Source organism: Hippoglossus stenolepis, chromosome 23 (genome assembly GCF_022539355.2).
Source record: "Hippoglossus stenolepis isolate QCI-W04-F060 chromosome 23, HSTE1.2, whole genome shotgun sequence".
Lineage (NCBI taxonomy): Eukaryota > Metazoa > Chordata > Actinopteri > Pleuronectiformes > Pleuronectidae > Hippoglossus > Hippoglossus stenolepis.
This window is the reverse complement of record NC_061505.1, coordinates 6,647,998-6,664,127: the sequence shown is the minus strand read 5'-3', so window position 1 is coordinate 6,664,127 and position 16,130 is coordinate 6,647,998. Positions and strand designations below refer to the sequence as shown.

The following is a 16,130-nucleotide window of genomic DNA, read 5'->3' as shown; positions in this document are numbered from 1 at the left end:
TACCGCTTCTTTTCGAGGTCACTATAGTTTGTTAATCATAATGAGTTTACAGAATATCGACAAGATGGTCAATCTCGATGGAGCTAGGGTTTAAAAAATTCATTGGTTGAATTGAGGGATAATACTGAGTAAAATGTAATTGCAATTATTTCCTTAAATTTTGCCACAGCATTATCAGGTAGACATCTCGAAAGGAGTTGTTAATGGCATGTAGTCTGATAATAATAAATCGAAGGTTACTAAATTATGGTCTGATATAATCGGATTATGTGAAGTACTATTAGTGTGAAATTTTTGACCATATGATAGTACAAGGTGAAGTGTGTGGTTACAATGAGTGGGTTGGTGAACACACTGGCTGAAACTCAATTGAGTCTAATGTTGAAATAGATGCAACACTAAGGCTGTTGTCGAGCATGAATATTAAAGTCGACAATAATAACTATCTGTTTTTAGTAAAAATTTAGAATAAGCCTCAGGATCACGGTAAACTACAGCAAATATGATTGGCTTTTGTGATTTCTTGGATGGGTGTAGCAGACAAGACTTTCAAATGAGTTATAGTTTAGTAATTAATAGACTGGAGTTAAAAATAGCAGCAACTCCACCTCCTCGGTGCGTCTCGAGGAATGTGTGTATTTATATCACTGGAAATTAGGTAAATTTAGGCTGACATATTCTTTAAGGATGCAGCCAGGTCAGTGAGGAGACAATAAATCAGCATTGTTATCTTAGACTAATTCATTATTTAAACAGCCTTTGATGACAATGATATTATGTTTAAAGTCCAAATTGAATTGTCTTGCTTTGTTGTGTTGTTGCAGAGGTTAGGTTAATTTTTATTAGGTTTTTTGTGTGGATTCTCCTCTGTTAATTTGGATCTTTGGTCTCTGACAGCTATTTTAATGCTATCGCTGTGACAAAATCCACCCAGCAGCAGAGAACCTGAGATTATGACGGACTGCAACTGCAGCACCAGCAAATAGGACAAATCAGGTGCAAAATAAAGACATCACAACTGTAACAGCCTGGGCTAATAAAGCAAAACATAGAGAGAGTCCCAAAACTGATGCTTCATGGCTCTTTAATCACACAATTCACCATGGCACCGTAGAAACACACGTGAAACTAGAAATACACAAATGTAAATTCATATTGAAACTAACAAGTACAAGATAATCATTTAATAAAAGACAAATACAACTATTCAAAATATCTAAACATCCCTTAATCAAAACAAATACCACTGTGAAGAAATTTGGCGGGTTAATAAAGTAACAATGGCGCATTCAAATGAACCACGACTCACCACGCTGTCGCCGTCCAATGTAAACAAAGAGCAGTAATGCCGTGACCAGCGACTCACCCCGCGCTAACTGTGGCAGAGGAATTTAAACTGCTTCGTGCCTCATTCCGCTCGCCGAGGGTGTTAAAGCTGGGGGATTAATGCAGTCTTCTCATGGTTACGTCAGTTTGATCGAGATATGGTAGAGCTGCTGTCCTGCCATTTCCGCTGCTACCATCATCAAGACGCCGATGCACAGCAGGTGTTTTATCAAGCTCAGACTGGAAGTCTCTAATTATCCAGGAGCAAGTGATTTTTGTAGTATATCTTTCCTCCGTGAAAGCTACCCAGGCACACGAGGCTGAGTCGCCAAATTAAAGGACAACAAATTACTAATTTCAAATAACCAAGATACATACTTGAATATGAATAACAAAATAAACCCCTTTACAAATAATAAATCAAACAATCTGCATAACCTAACAAGTTAGCAGTCAGTTACAACAACAACTACTTTCACTAATCAACCGTAAATAATACCTATTTTATTTTCTAGCACTTATAACTTGAACAATAGTCAACAAAGCAGCAGTAAAGCATCGTCCTTATGTCCAACTCTATGCTGTAATTATTACCATTGAAACTTTGTTTTTCCACCAACATTCAGGATGGAAGCAAAATATATTCAACATCTAGCTAAAAACAATGAAAAGAAATCACATTGATGAAGGAATTCTGCTCTTGTCATGAGGCTTTGGAACATTTAGATTTTTGGTTGTGTTTTGGTATTACCACGTGTTTTCCTTGTGTTTGGATTTGTTTTGGCTACCAGTTACCAAAAATGTGTTTGTCTGACTGAAGACTATTTTGAAATTGCATTTTGCGTCCTCACATTTTCTAAGATGTGACAACTTGGCTCCCTCAGGCAATATGATGAAGTAAAACTCTTGGATATCTTTGGATGTCATATGAACAGCAAAGTTGCCTTTAATTGTATTGTATCTCCCAAATATCAGCACAAATATATTCATTCAGTGGTTTCATATGATCATCTCAAGTTTTCTTGTATTTGCTTCACTAAACTACAATTGTTCATTATACGTAATTTACTGTCACACAAGGCGAACCTTCCAACATTCACATCGATGGAATGCATATGTGCTTTTCTCACAGGACAAAAGAAGGGGAGTGTACCATGGCACTATGCCAAGAAACTAACTGTAAGCACATTGTTATTTTTCTAAGGTGTCACAGCATTTCTGATCGATGTATCACCAATCTGTCACGTCAGTAGACTCTCTTACATTTGAATATATAAAGACCAAATAGATGTGACTATGCAGAAAGAGGTTTGCAGTCACTCATTGCCAGGCTGAGCTGAATCTAAGAAAAGTGAACATTTTAGAACCTATTAGTCGGAAAAAAGAGGAATCGATAACTTCTCATCTTGTACCCGATCCTATGTGCAGATTCAAAGTACAAGTTTAAAGCTTTTGTACAGTTTCTAAATTCATCATCAGTGTGTGTGTGTGTGTGTGTCTGTTGAATGTTTGTCCGATTATTTAATATACTCATTTTGTTTAATGTTTAATTATTGACCCAAGATGTAACATATATTTCATTATGAATAAGAACATTACTACATATTATCTAATACGCAAAATGATAATTGATTGACAATTAAATCATAAACCTTTCTTGTTAAATGTAAAATCCTGCATCAGCGGTTTCTATTCACTGGTTTTCTAGTTTTGTTTTCTGGTTTTAAGCTCAATTGGAAATTTGGATATTATATTTGCATTAATACATTTATTTAAATGTTTGAAAACAAATTGATACAGTAATGGTTCTTCTCGAATTTTCTGGCGTCCAATTGCTCAAGAACTGGCCTCAGCCTGGTTAATCTTAAGTACACTTAGATTGAGATGGTTGTTGCTTTTCTGTTACATTTCCTGAGTGAGTTTAAACAGCTTTGTTTTTATTGTTCAGGGATGTTAAGGTTTTCCATCAAATAATTAATAGATTCTTACTCACTGAATTGAAAAATAGCTGGAAATCTCCCAAAGGAATATTTTTAGATAGCAGTTTAAAAATAATAGTCTCTCAATTACACTTAAAAGTGAAAAGTTGAATTGATCACTTTATTTTAAAGCGATATCCTAATTTATCTAAATGCATCTTAGTCCCTAAATTTGGGAAACAAATGGCCATAGAAAAGTTTTGGTTATGATGCTGGGCCACCAGTTTACACTCTAACCAAAATATGATACAAATAATTGATGGCATTTCAATGTAGCTGAAAAGGATCAAAAATAACATTAAAAAAACTAACCAGCATGTCCAAGATGTTTATAAAAAAATATTAAATTTTACTCCTTAATTACAATTCCAAATAAAAAAAGAAAATTCTCATCAGTGTTTTAAGTAATCACTACAATATTTGGACATTGATAAATGTACACATTTGAATCATTTTTAACATATGATATACCATATATCAAGAAAGTATTTATCAACATGATCAATGCTTATTTAATCAGAGTTAGACATCTCGAAACCTGTGTAACAGATAAATGAAACAACTGTCATTAAGGGTTAAAGGAAAACAATAGGATTATATTTGTGAAAATTTACCTTCTAAACATATGTGTTAATGTTATGCTATTTCTTTCTTCAAAACCTTTCTTCTATTTAAAACATAGTTCAAAGAAAAAACGTTAACAAAACTAAGCGATGTATATATAATGAAATAAAAAAAAGTTTAATTAGAATGTGTAAAAATAGTCAAGATGTTTTGATGGTGTATAAACTCATTCAAGCAATTTCATCTAGAGACAAGGTAATACATCTCTGAGGGTCAACTAATCCAACTGTGGAACAACATCTCTTCACATTCTGCATCTATCTTGTTTGATTTTGCAGATTAGAAGTGACAGGATAGGGGACCAGAAGATCATATCAGTTTTCTTGATCCTAACAGGTAAGATAAATAAGGTTGAACTGATTGACTTCAGATTGTCTTGAAATAAATAAGAATAAGTCTGTAATGATCAATACTATGTGACTTTAGTAGAGAACTTAGTGAAACTTTATCTAATATCTTACAATAAAATGTTAATCACATTAACATATACAGATTATAAGGTGATTAGTACAGCAAACTTTTTAGTTGAACACTTATAACACAATTGGTTACCACAGTTTATTTTGTAAGTTAATTTATTTGTTCACCACTTAGCACAAATCTTGTATTTTAGTTGTTTACGGATCAGTCAACTCAAACAACTCTGTAACAGCTACAACTGCTGCTAACAGCTACAACAATAGCGACAGCTTCAGCTGCGGCTTAGCGACCTTCTGACTGCGACTGCGACAAAGCTCTACAGCTGCGGCAACAACTCTGCGGCAGCGACAGCTACAACTGCGGCGACAGCTACAACTGCGGCACCGCGACCTTTACAATACGGCACCGACAGCTACAACTGCGGCAGCGACGCTACAACTGCGGCACCGACGGCACAACTGCGACAGCGACAGCTACATCTCTGCGGCTTAGCGACAGCTACAGCTACTGACAGCGACAGCTACAACTGCTACACCGACAGCTTCACAGCTGCGGCTTAGCGACGGCTACAGCTGCGGCAGCGACAGCTACAACTGCGCGGCACCGACGGCTACAACTGCGGCAACAACTGCTGCAACAAGCAGCTGCAACTCGCGGCAACAACAGCTACAACTGTGACAACAGCTACAACTGCTGCAACAGCTAACTGCGGCCAAGCGACAGCCAGCCTGCAGCGACAGCTACAACTGCGAGCACCGACAGCTACAACTGCGGCAACAACAGCTACAACTCTGGCTTCCGACAGCTACAACTGCGGCTGCTTGACAGCTACAACTGCGGCACAGACAATACAACTGCGGCAACAACTGCGGCAACTGTAGCTACAACTCTACGGTAACAACAGCTACAACTCACGGCAACAACCATTACAACTGCAGCTTATGCTTCTAACCAAGCAACAACAGCTACAACTGCAGCACCGACAGCTACAGCTGCGACAGCGACGGCTACAACTGCTGCACCAACAGCTGCAACTGCAGCACCCGACAGCTACAACTGCGGCAAGCGACAGCTACAACTGCTGACACCGACAGCTACAACTCGCGTTAGCGACAGCGCCGACACTGCACCCGACAACTACAACTGCGGCACCCGACGGCTACAACTGCGGCTTGCTGACAGCTACAACTGCGGCACCGACAGCTACAGCTGCGGCTGCGACAGCTACAACTGCGGCAACAACTGCTGCAACAACAGCTACAACTGCGGCGACAGCTTCAGCTGCGGCAACGACAGCTACAACTGCGGCACCGACAGCTACACCTCGGTAGCGACAGCTACAACTGCGGCACCATTAGCTACAACTGCGGCAACTGACAGCTACAACTGCAGCAACAACAGCTACAACTGCTGCACCATAGCTACAGCTGCATGTGACAGCTACAACTGCAACACCAACTTCAAGTCACGGCAGCGACAGCTATCACGGCACCGACAGCTACAACTCACGACAGCGACATGCCTGCTGCACCCGCAGCTACAGCTGCGGTAACAACAGCTACAACTGGCGACAGCTGGCTGCGACGTAACTGCGGCAACAACAGCTACAACTGCGGTAACAAGCAGCTACAACTGCGGCAACAACGGCTACAACAACGCAGCAACAGCTACAACCGGCAACAACAGCTGGCAATAGCGAGCGGCTTCTAGCTGCAGCACCGACAGCTACAACTGCGTAGCGACAGCTACAACTGCTGCTACCGACAACTACAACTACAGCACGGCTACAACTGGGAGGAGGCATGACAGCTACAACTGCGGCACAGACAGCTACAACTGCGGCAACAACTCACGGCAACAACAGCTACAACTGCGGTAACAAAACAGCTACAACTACGGCAACAACAGCTACAACTGCAACAACAGCTACAACTTCGGCAACAACAGCTACAACTGCAGCACCGACAGCTACAACTGCAGCAGCTGACAGCTACAACTGCTGCACCAACAGCTGCAGCTGCAGCACCGACAGCTACAACTGCTGACAGCGACGGCTACAACTGCGCAACCGACAGCTACAACTCCGGCACCAACAGCTACATCTGCGGCACCAACAGCTGCAACTGCGGCACCAACAGCTACAACTGCGGCACCAACGGCTACAACTGCGGCACCAACGGCTACAACCCGCAACAACAACTACAACTGCAGCAACAACAACTACAACTGCAGCAACAACAACTACAACTGTGGCTCCTCAACCTACTTACACTGTCTCAGTCGGCTTGACTGATGAGCCATTTACTGACGAACTCAAAAACCCAGAAAGCAGTAAATACAAAGAGCTTGAACAAAAACTCGTTGGGCCGGTGAGTACACTTTCATATCCTATATATTATTTATTAACTGTGTCAGTTGTGCCCATTCATTACATTTTACACTAGAAACCAGTTGTTATGATTTATTTCCACCAGATTTTCCATTTATTCTTAAATTTATTTAACGAAAATTGTTTGAAATCTTCCCAGCGTCTAAGTGTTGCTTCTTTTTTTGCAGTGCAACACAATATACAAGAAAAGATTTGGTAAAAAGTTCGACAAGTGCCGTGTGAAAGGTTTCAGGTAAAAACATATTTGTTACTTTACTAATATTGTTTAAACTCAGGGTTACTGACTCACTGTGTTGAAAGTTTCATGTGCAAATTATACGTTTTGATTAATCTAAAGTCAGCTAATATTATTATTAATACTTGTTTGGTTTCCTGACGTAGGAAACGATCAACAAAAGCAGTTGAAGTTGATGCAGATTTGGAGATTGCGTTCAGTACGAATTCTACCACTTCAGACCTCCCAGAGAATGGTGTTGTTACTGAAACCTTAGTAGCAGCTGTAAATAATTCCAACAGCCCCTTCAACGTGACGATAGATTCCAGCACAATCACTGTAATTGGTAAGTAAAAACAACATCTATCTCACAGCATGACACAACTGACTTTTTGTTACTCCCCCAGCCAAGTTCATCATCTAGTACATACTACTGCAGTCATCTGAGCACCAAACTGTCCAATTATCCTCAAATGAGCTGTGGTTGGCTGCAGTGTTGGTGCATTGATATCAAACTACCACAAAAGTTAATCGTCCAGTATGTTCCTGTCATTTCATGGGGCCTTATAAAGATAGTAACATGCACCCACATGCTGCACAGGGCATGTACACTGCCTTTGAGCACTAGCAGAACTGTTTTCTCTGCAGAGAAGCGTAGTCTCTTACTACTTATGGAAAAACTGCTTATAACAGTAATCCACCAATGTTCAAGGGTCTTTTAATAGGTGACACTATGATTGATGTATTGCCTGTTATGACAAAAATTAAGAACCATGTGTCTGATGCAGCAAACATTTTTCTGTTAAACAAGTGACAGTGGATTTGGAAACAACACTAATGCACCTGCACCATGTGCTTCAGACCAAGTGTTAAGCTTGTTAGAATGGAGCCACTCATCAGCGACGCTCTCATCAGTCCTAAATACATGTGAAAAAAATCTCACCAGAAGTAGCCATTGGCTCTCTGAAGGTCGCTAGATTGCGTAATGACGTCACATGTGACATAGATACGATTAATTTGCACGTCGCTGCCGACCGGCATCCTATTCTCTTGCAGGTTTGATATTTTGTTTGGTCCTTGATTCTATTTTTGATTCAGTGTGGGTGGGGAAAATGGGTGGGGATGATTTCTGTTGTTTGAAATTTTTGGGGTCTTTATTTTTATCATTGAACCATAACTGATCAACCCTTTGTGTGAAAGAGCTCTTCTCAGCTGACCAACATTAACTTGTGACGTGTTCCCATAGAGTCTTTTGACTTCGGGGCTCTCTGTTCATGTAGAAAAGATTTTTAGTGGCTAGAGAAGATGAAAAGTCGATAAATATACTGACAAAGTAGCTAAATTGGGAACACTGTGTGAAATACCATGTGTCTCTGATGCTGGTGTTAAATGAGTCACATTCAAAATTGTGTTTCTATACAAGACAATGAGGTAAAATAAAGATATTTTTAGCACAACCTAAAGATTGTCAGTTCTGTACAGTTGAAATCAACCTATCAACAGTGCCTGTGTGTGTGTGGCAACATTCGATAGTCTTTGCTTCCTTTTATCAATCTAAACTGCTCGTTCTGTAAAGTATTTGTTATTAACTCTGATTCTTACAACAGCAGGTGATGTACATATTGATTTATTCATTTACACTTCTAAAAAATGTGTTGTAGAAAGTCCAGTTGCAACTAATACAACTGCAGCAACAACCCCAACTACAACTGTGTTAACAACAACTACAACTGCAGCACCAACAACCGCTGCCATCACAACAAAGCGAGTGATTTTCAGGTCTGTTGGGGAAACATTCACAACCGACTTGTTGGATCCAACATCTGCTGCTTTTAAAGGAAGAGCTGCTACCATAAAGACTGAGGTAAACCTCTTTTCAAAATAAAACCTGTGGCTTTCATTATTGTGTTCTCTATTTTAGTAATTTTTTTTATCAAGGAGCCAAAAATAGAACAAGTAAAAGTACGTTGAGCATAAAACAAGTCGATTTTTTAAAATACCATGTGTTTTCTGTTTCTGCAGCTTGAACCTCCATACAAAAGGCAATTCCCCTCTTCCTTCCGTTCCTTGGAAGTGGTGGAATTCAGGTAATTTGTTAACATATTGTTACATTTTCAGGATTGCAGCCTAAATCTGATATTTCATTCAACATTTATTTGTTTCTCCTCCTGCAGAAATGGATCAATCTTCAATACTTTGGTTCTCGTCTTCAGCGGCGGTGTTCCTAACAACACTGCGATTGCAGACGTTTTGCTAAATGCAGCTTCATCAGTCACCAGCTTCAACATTGAAGCCAGCTCCATCACCGTGGATGGCATAGGTAAGAAATACGGAGTGCTGCTTGTTTGGAAAACTTCACAGGCTGAAAAAGTATTTATCAAACTAATGTTTTGATGTATTTTCTCCTCATTTTCAGCTTCAAGTGGAGTCAGTCAACAGATCAGTCTCGTCACTGCATCCTGTCTGGTGCTGTTGTCATGGCTACTGTCAAGCCAGCAATAGCATCTGTGCTGATTTCCTTATGAATTCCCATGAGAACAAGAACGACATCTCTGGAATGAAAAAGGACTTTATCGTCAGCAAAAATCCCAGATTGTTGATTTTTTAATGTATTGCACGGTTTTGGATGAACTCACCAAGTTCAACTTTGCACTGATCCGACACATCAATGACAGTGGATTAGGTTTGTTTGTGGAACTGAACACGTTAGTGTTTGGGGACGTCCAGGATCCTGGACAGAATGACACAGCTGCCTTTAAGATTCTGTTCTATTGAAACATAACAACACTATCTATGAAACACTGGGGAGTTCAAAAAATATCTGTACTGTTGAACTGTTAAATTCAAAATGTATCTGACTTCACTGAGCACTGTGGCATAGCAATATTCAACTTTGTTCGGTATTAATGTCGTCTTATCTAAACTTTTCTATAATCTCCAAACGCATGTAAAATGAATGTTTAAGTTTGTATCTTAAATTAAATGAAGGAACACATGCAGGTCATAGCGGGCTTCACAATGCGACCTCATTTATTTGATCAAAGGTCATGGTGTATCTGGTATATATATATATATATATATATGGGAAAACTCGATTTTCATATTTACATATAGTGGATTTACATAATCGCACATTTCTTTATTCTATGAGATTTCATGTATTTTTCTGGGGTTTCTGTCAGAAATGTCATAATAAACAAGGGACAAAATGTTTGGTCAATTGTTTGTCCTCTCTTGGGTGATGATTTTCAGGTTTTACTCATGAGATCTTTCAGTCTTGAGAAAAGTGTCGAACCAAATATCGTCATTCCTAGAAGCACATAGTAGTATTCAATTCTTATTCATCCATCATAATGATCCACGATGTGGCCGCAGCTGCGGTCCTGGATCTGCAAACGATAAGGCACAGGGACTCCGGGGAAGAAGTCAATTCAGTCACATGTATAGATGAGACATTAATGTCTTTAATGTGATAAAGAGGGAGAAGAGCAACGAGAAGCTCCATGTGTGATGTGTCCCCCGACATTCTAGACCTGTAGACTCTTTTCAGGTTCTTTTCAGGACACGTGCTGCAGCACTTTGGACAAGCTGCAGAGTCTTTAACGACTGACGAGCCTGATAATAAGGAATCAAGTCTGTGTAACAAAGGCATGGATTTGTTTTTCTGCATCTTTGTGAGACAGGACATGTCTGATTTTTGAGATGTTACGTAAGAGAAAGAAGGCGGTCCTAGAAATTAGTTTTAAGTGAGAATTAAAGGACAAATCGGGATCAAAGATAACTCCCAGATACCTGACTGTTTCACTGGAAGCAAGGGTAATGTCATCTAGATAATGCATTTATATGGTGTTTGGGGCCGAGTATTAGAGCCTCTGTTTTATCTGAGTTTAATAAGAGAAAATTGCGCACAGATGACTCATCATTAATTTCTGCTCTTTGGCACGTGAGCCCGCCAACTGCCGGGTCGCCGTGTTTGCTTCCTCCTCCGTTCACCGGTGCAGATTCACACGTGGTGTGACCGGCTCGTGATGCCCGCAGGCCACTGTTGGTGTGTGAGCGTGGTCCTCTCCTCTCCCTCATGTGTCCGCATGGACGCAATATGATCGGAACCGAGGGACAGGTTTGCTCAGCCCGTAATTGATGACAGAAACACTGCTGTTTTGCCTACCTTCGCTGTTTTGCCTCCCTTGGATGCTTTGCCTACGTTGGATGCTTTGCCTACCTTCGCTGTTTTGCCTCCCTTGGATGCTTTGCCTACGTTGGATGCTTTGCCTACCTTCGCTGTTTTGCCTACCTTCGCTGTTTTGCCTCCCTTGGATGCTTTGCCTAAGTTGGATGCTTTGCCTACCTTCGCTGTTTTGCCTACCTTCGCTGTTTTGCCTCCCTTGGATGCTTTGCCTAAGTTGGATGCTTTGCCTACCTTCGCTGTTTTGCCTACCTTTGCTGTTTTGCCTCGTTCAAGTTGTTTTGCTTAACCTGCTTTCGCTCAGGTGATTGTCGCCTCGCTGCTTTTGATTCTTTGCTTACACCGCTTGGCTTTGCTCGGCTCACCTGCATTGCCTGCATGCCTTGGCTGCTTCGCCTTCACAGCGTGAGACCTTGACATAGCTACACAGCCGGCTAAGCCTTTGGGTCCCTTTTAGCTTGGGTCACATGTTAAATGTTTGAGTGGACTGTGGGGTTACCTCCTTCTTTTGACCTGAATTGTTTGAGTTCCTCATTATTTGAATTGTTTATTCCTTTATTTAGCTTGTGATCATTTGTTTATTTCATTGAATCAATATTAACTCCTTTTCATTTGAGATTTCTTTTTGTTTGCTATTTTTGAATTAGTTGCATTATGTTTTATGTTCCATTTGGGAACTGATATCATTGAGTTTCGGTTTAATTAATTTAAATATATTAATTATCAAACCTAGTATAGTGTGTCATGCCTGCCCCATTGCCACGGCTGATTTTGTTTAATAGGGTAGAGAGAGTAGATTTGGGCCTTGGTTTAATTATTTTGTAACCTGATGGCTGCCAACCCCATAGGTTTTTGGTATATTGTGTTTATTTGTACATTGGTTAATTTATTTTGCCTGTTACCCTACTGACTGTGTTCCCTTATCCCTTTCAGTCACTGAGAGCCGAAGGTGGTGGTGCTGGAGTCCCGGGTGGTGGTCTCCCCCTTTGTGTGCTTGCTCCCCCTGGTTTGATTTTCTTCACAACATATGTGTGCGAGTGGTCTTCACGTGTGACTGGGGTGAAGTTGTGTTTTGGTTTTTGGGATCCCTCCTCCCTCATCGACCCATCCCCCCATTGGTAAGCCTCAGCTCCTGATTAGGACTCCCTTTCACCACATCCCTGTGTGACTGGATTTTACTGCCTTTTAAGACATGCTATTTTTGTAATAAAAATTATTATATTTTTGTTAAAAAGAGCCTCAGTGTAATGAACTGAATGCCTTGGAACAGGTATTACTAAAATCTAAATAATTCTTCAGGTGAAATTCCTGAGGTGGCGTTGTCTGGCTGTTGATTACTTGATAAGGTATTATTTCTAACTAGCATTAAGCTTCCAAATGTGCCTAATCACACTCTGATCGCCCCAATCTGGTTGGGTTAATTTTTATTAGGTTTTTGTGTGGAATTCTCCCTCTGTTAATTTGGGTCTTTGATCTCTGACCTTCATTTTAACGCTACCGCTGCGACAAAATCCACCCAGCAACAGTGAACCTGAGATCGTGAAGGACTGCAACTGCAACACCAGCAAATGGACAAATCACATGCAAAATAAGAATACATCACAACAACTACTATCACTAAAAAAACATAAATAATAACTATTTTATTTTTATAGCACGTATAACTTGTGAACAATAATCAACAAAGCAGCAGTAAAAGCATACGTCCTTATGTCAACACTATGCTGTAATTGTTACCATTGAAACTTTGTTTTCCACCAACATTCAGGATGGAAGCAAAATATATTCAACATCTATTAAAAACAATGAAAAGAAATCACATTGATGGAGGAATTCTGCCCTTGTCATGAGGCTTTGGAACATTTAGATTTTTGGTTGTGTTTTTGGTATTTACCTGTGTTTTCCTTGTGTTTGGATTTGGTTTTGACTACCAGGTTACCAGAAATGTGTTTGTCTGACTGAAGAGTATTTATAAAAACTTGACTCTTGTCAATTCTGTTTTGCCTCCTCACATTTTTCTAGATGTGACAACTTGGCACACCCTCAAACACATATGAGGAAATAAATCTAATCTTCTTGAATTATTTAACTTGGATGTGTCCATATGAACATCAAAGTTGCACACTTTACCTGTATTGTATCTCCAAATATCGCATTAAGATATTCATTCAGTGGTTGCTTACAATAAAAAAATTGTAATATCATCTGAGTTTTCTCGTAATCACTTTACTCAGCTACAATTGTTCATTTGCCTTAATTTACTGTCACACAAGAGGAACTTTCCAACATTCACGTCGATAGATTGCACCTGTACTTTTCTCACAGGACAAAAGAAGGTACAAGTGTACCATGGCACTATGCAAAGTAAACTGACTGTAAACAGATTGTTATCATCTTAGGTATCGCAGGATTTCTGATCGATGATTCACCAATCTGTCACGTCAGTAGCTTCTCTCACATTTGAATATATAAAGGCTCAAATAGAAGTCGACTGTCAGAGAAGAAGAGAGGTTTGCAGTCCATCATATGTGAACTGAGCTGAATTGAAGGGAAAAGGAACATTTTAAGAACCTGTTCGTCGGAAAAAGAAGGGAATCAATTTCATCTTGTACCGATCTATATGGGGGTAAGTACAAGTTTAGAACTTTTTGTACACTTTCTAAATTCATCATCAGTGTGTGTGTGTGTTGAATGTTTGTGTGTGTCTGTTGAATGGCGATTATTTATTATACTCATTTTGTTTAATGTTTAATTATTGACCCAAAGATGTAACATGTATTTCATTATGAAAAAGAAACATTACTACATATTATCTAATACTTAAAATGATAGTAATTGATTGACAATTACATCATAAACCTTTGTTGTTAAATGAAAACCTGATGTTCACATTTTTTTTCAAATTTTAAGCTCAATTTAAATTTGGATATTATATTTGCATTAATACGTTTGTTAAATGTTTGAAAACAAATTGATACAGTAGTGGTTCTTCTAGAATTTTCTGGCGTCCAATTGCTCAAGAAAAGCTCAGCCTGGTTAATGCTTAAATTACACTTCGTTCGAGATCGTTGTTGCTTTTCTGTTACATTTCCTGAGTTGAGTTTAAACAGAAAAACTTTTTTTTTTTATTGTTCAGGGATGTTAAGGTTTTTCCGTCAAATAATTAATAGATTCTTACTCACTGAATTGAAAAATAGCTGGAAATCTTCCAAAGGAATATTTTGTAGATAGCAGTTTAAAAATAATAGTCTCTCAATTACACTTAAAAAGTGAAAAGTTGAATTGATCACTTTATTTAAAAACTTTATTTAGTCCCTAAATTTGGAAACAAATGGCCATAGAAAAAGTTTTGGTTGTGCGTGTGGGCCACCATTTTGCACTGCAACCAAAATATGATACAAGTAATTGATGGCATTTCAACGTGCAGCTGAAAGGATCAAAAATAACATTAAAAAAACTAACCAGCATGTCCAAGATGTTTATAAAAAATATGCATTTACTCCATAGTACAATTCAAATAACAAAAAGAAAATTCTCATCAGTGTTTTCGTAATCACTACAATATTTGGACATTGATAAATGTACACATTTTGAATCATTTTTAACATATGATATACCATATATCAAGAAAGTATTTATCAACATGATCAATACTTATTTAATGAGTTAGACATCTCAGAAACCTGTGTAACAGATAAATAAAACAACTGTCATTAAAGGGTTAAGGAAAATAATGGATTCTAGTTGTGAAAATTTACCTTATAGCTATAAAGGAGAATATTTCTCCGACAATGGAATGTGTTGCAAGGAGTTTAAAACATATGTGTTAATGTTATGCTATTTCTTTCTTCAAAACCGTTCTTCTATTTAAAACATAGTTCCAAAGAAAAACGTTAACAAAAACTAAACGATGTATATATAATGAAATAAAAAAAAGTTTAATTCAGAATATTGCAAAAATAGTCAAGATCGTTTTGATGGTGTATAAACTCATTCAACAGTTTCATCAGAGACAAGGTAATACATCTCCTAGGGTCAACTAATCCAACTGTGGAACAACATCTCTTCACATTCTGCATCTCTCTGGTTTGATTTTGCAGATTGCATTGACAGGATGGGGACCAGAAAGATCATATCAGTTTTCCTGATTCTAACAGGTAAGATAAATAAGGTTGAACTGATTGACTTCCGATTGTCTTGAAATAAATAAGAATAAAGTCTGATGATCAATACTATGTGACTTTAGTAAGAGAACTTGATAGAAACTTTATCAAATATTTTACACAAGAAAATATTAAATCACATTAACAGATACAGAATATAATGTGATTAATTGCAACAAACTTTTTAGTTGAACACTTATAACACAGTCTTTTACCACAGTTTATTTTGTAAGTTAATTTATTTGTTCACCAGTTAAGCACAAATCTTGTATTTTAGTTCTTTACGGATCAGTCCAAACTCAAACAACTGCGGCACCAACAGCTACAACTGCAGCACCAACAGCTACAACTGCGACACCAACAGCTACAACTGCTGCACCAACAGCTACAACTGCGGCACCAACAGCTACAACTGCGGCAACAGCTACAACTGCTGCACCAACAGCTACAACTGCGGCACCAACATCTACAACTGCGGCTCCAACAGCTACAACTGCGGCACCAACATCTACAACTGCGGCACCAACAGCTACAACTCCGCACCAACAGCTACAACTGCCGCACCAACAGCTACAACTGCCGCACCAACAGCTACAACTCCCGCACCAACAGCTACAACTGCCGCACCAACAGCTACAACTCCCGCACCAACAGCTACAACTGCTGCACCAACAGCTACAACTGCGGCTCCAACAGCTACAACTGCGGCTCCAGAAGCTACAACTGCCGCACCAACAGCTACAACTGCCGCACCAACAGCTACAACTGCCGCACCAACAGCTACAACTGCCGCACCAACAGCTACAACTGCCGCACCAACAGCTACAAC

The 16,130-nt window shown here is 39.2% G+C and overlaps 1 long non-coding RNA gene across 1 annotated transcript; it reads left to right on the top strand.

The window, feature by feature from the left end:
• The first annotated feature begins 13,647 nt into the window (after positions 1-13,647).
• On the top strand, positions 13,648-15,717 carry LOC124851348. The gene is made up of 3 exons (XR_007032388.1): positions 13,648-13,764; positions 15,239-15,295; positions 15,579-15,717. It is a non-coding gene; the product is annotated as an uncharacterized LOC124851348 (long non-coding RNA).
• The last annotated feature ends 413 nt before the right edge of the window (positions 15,718-16,130 follow it).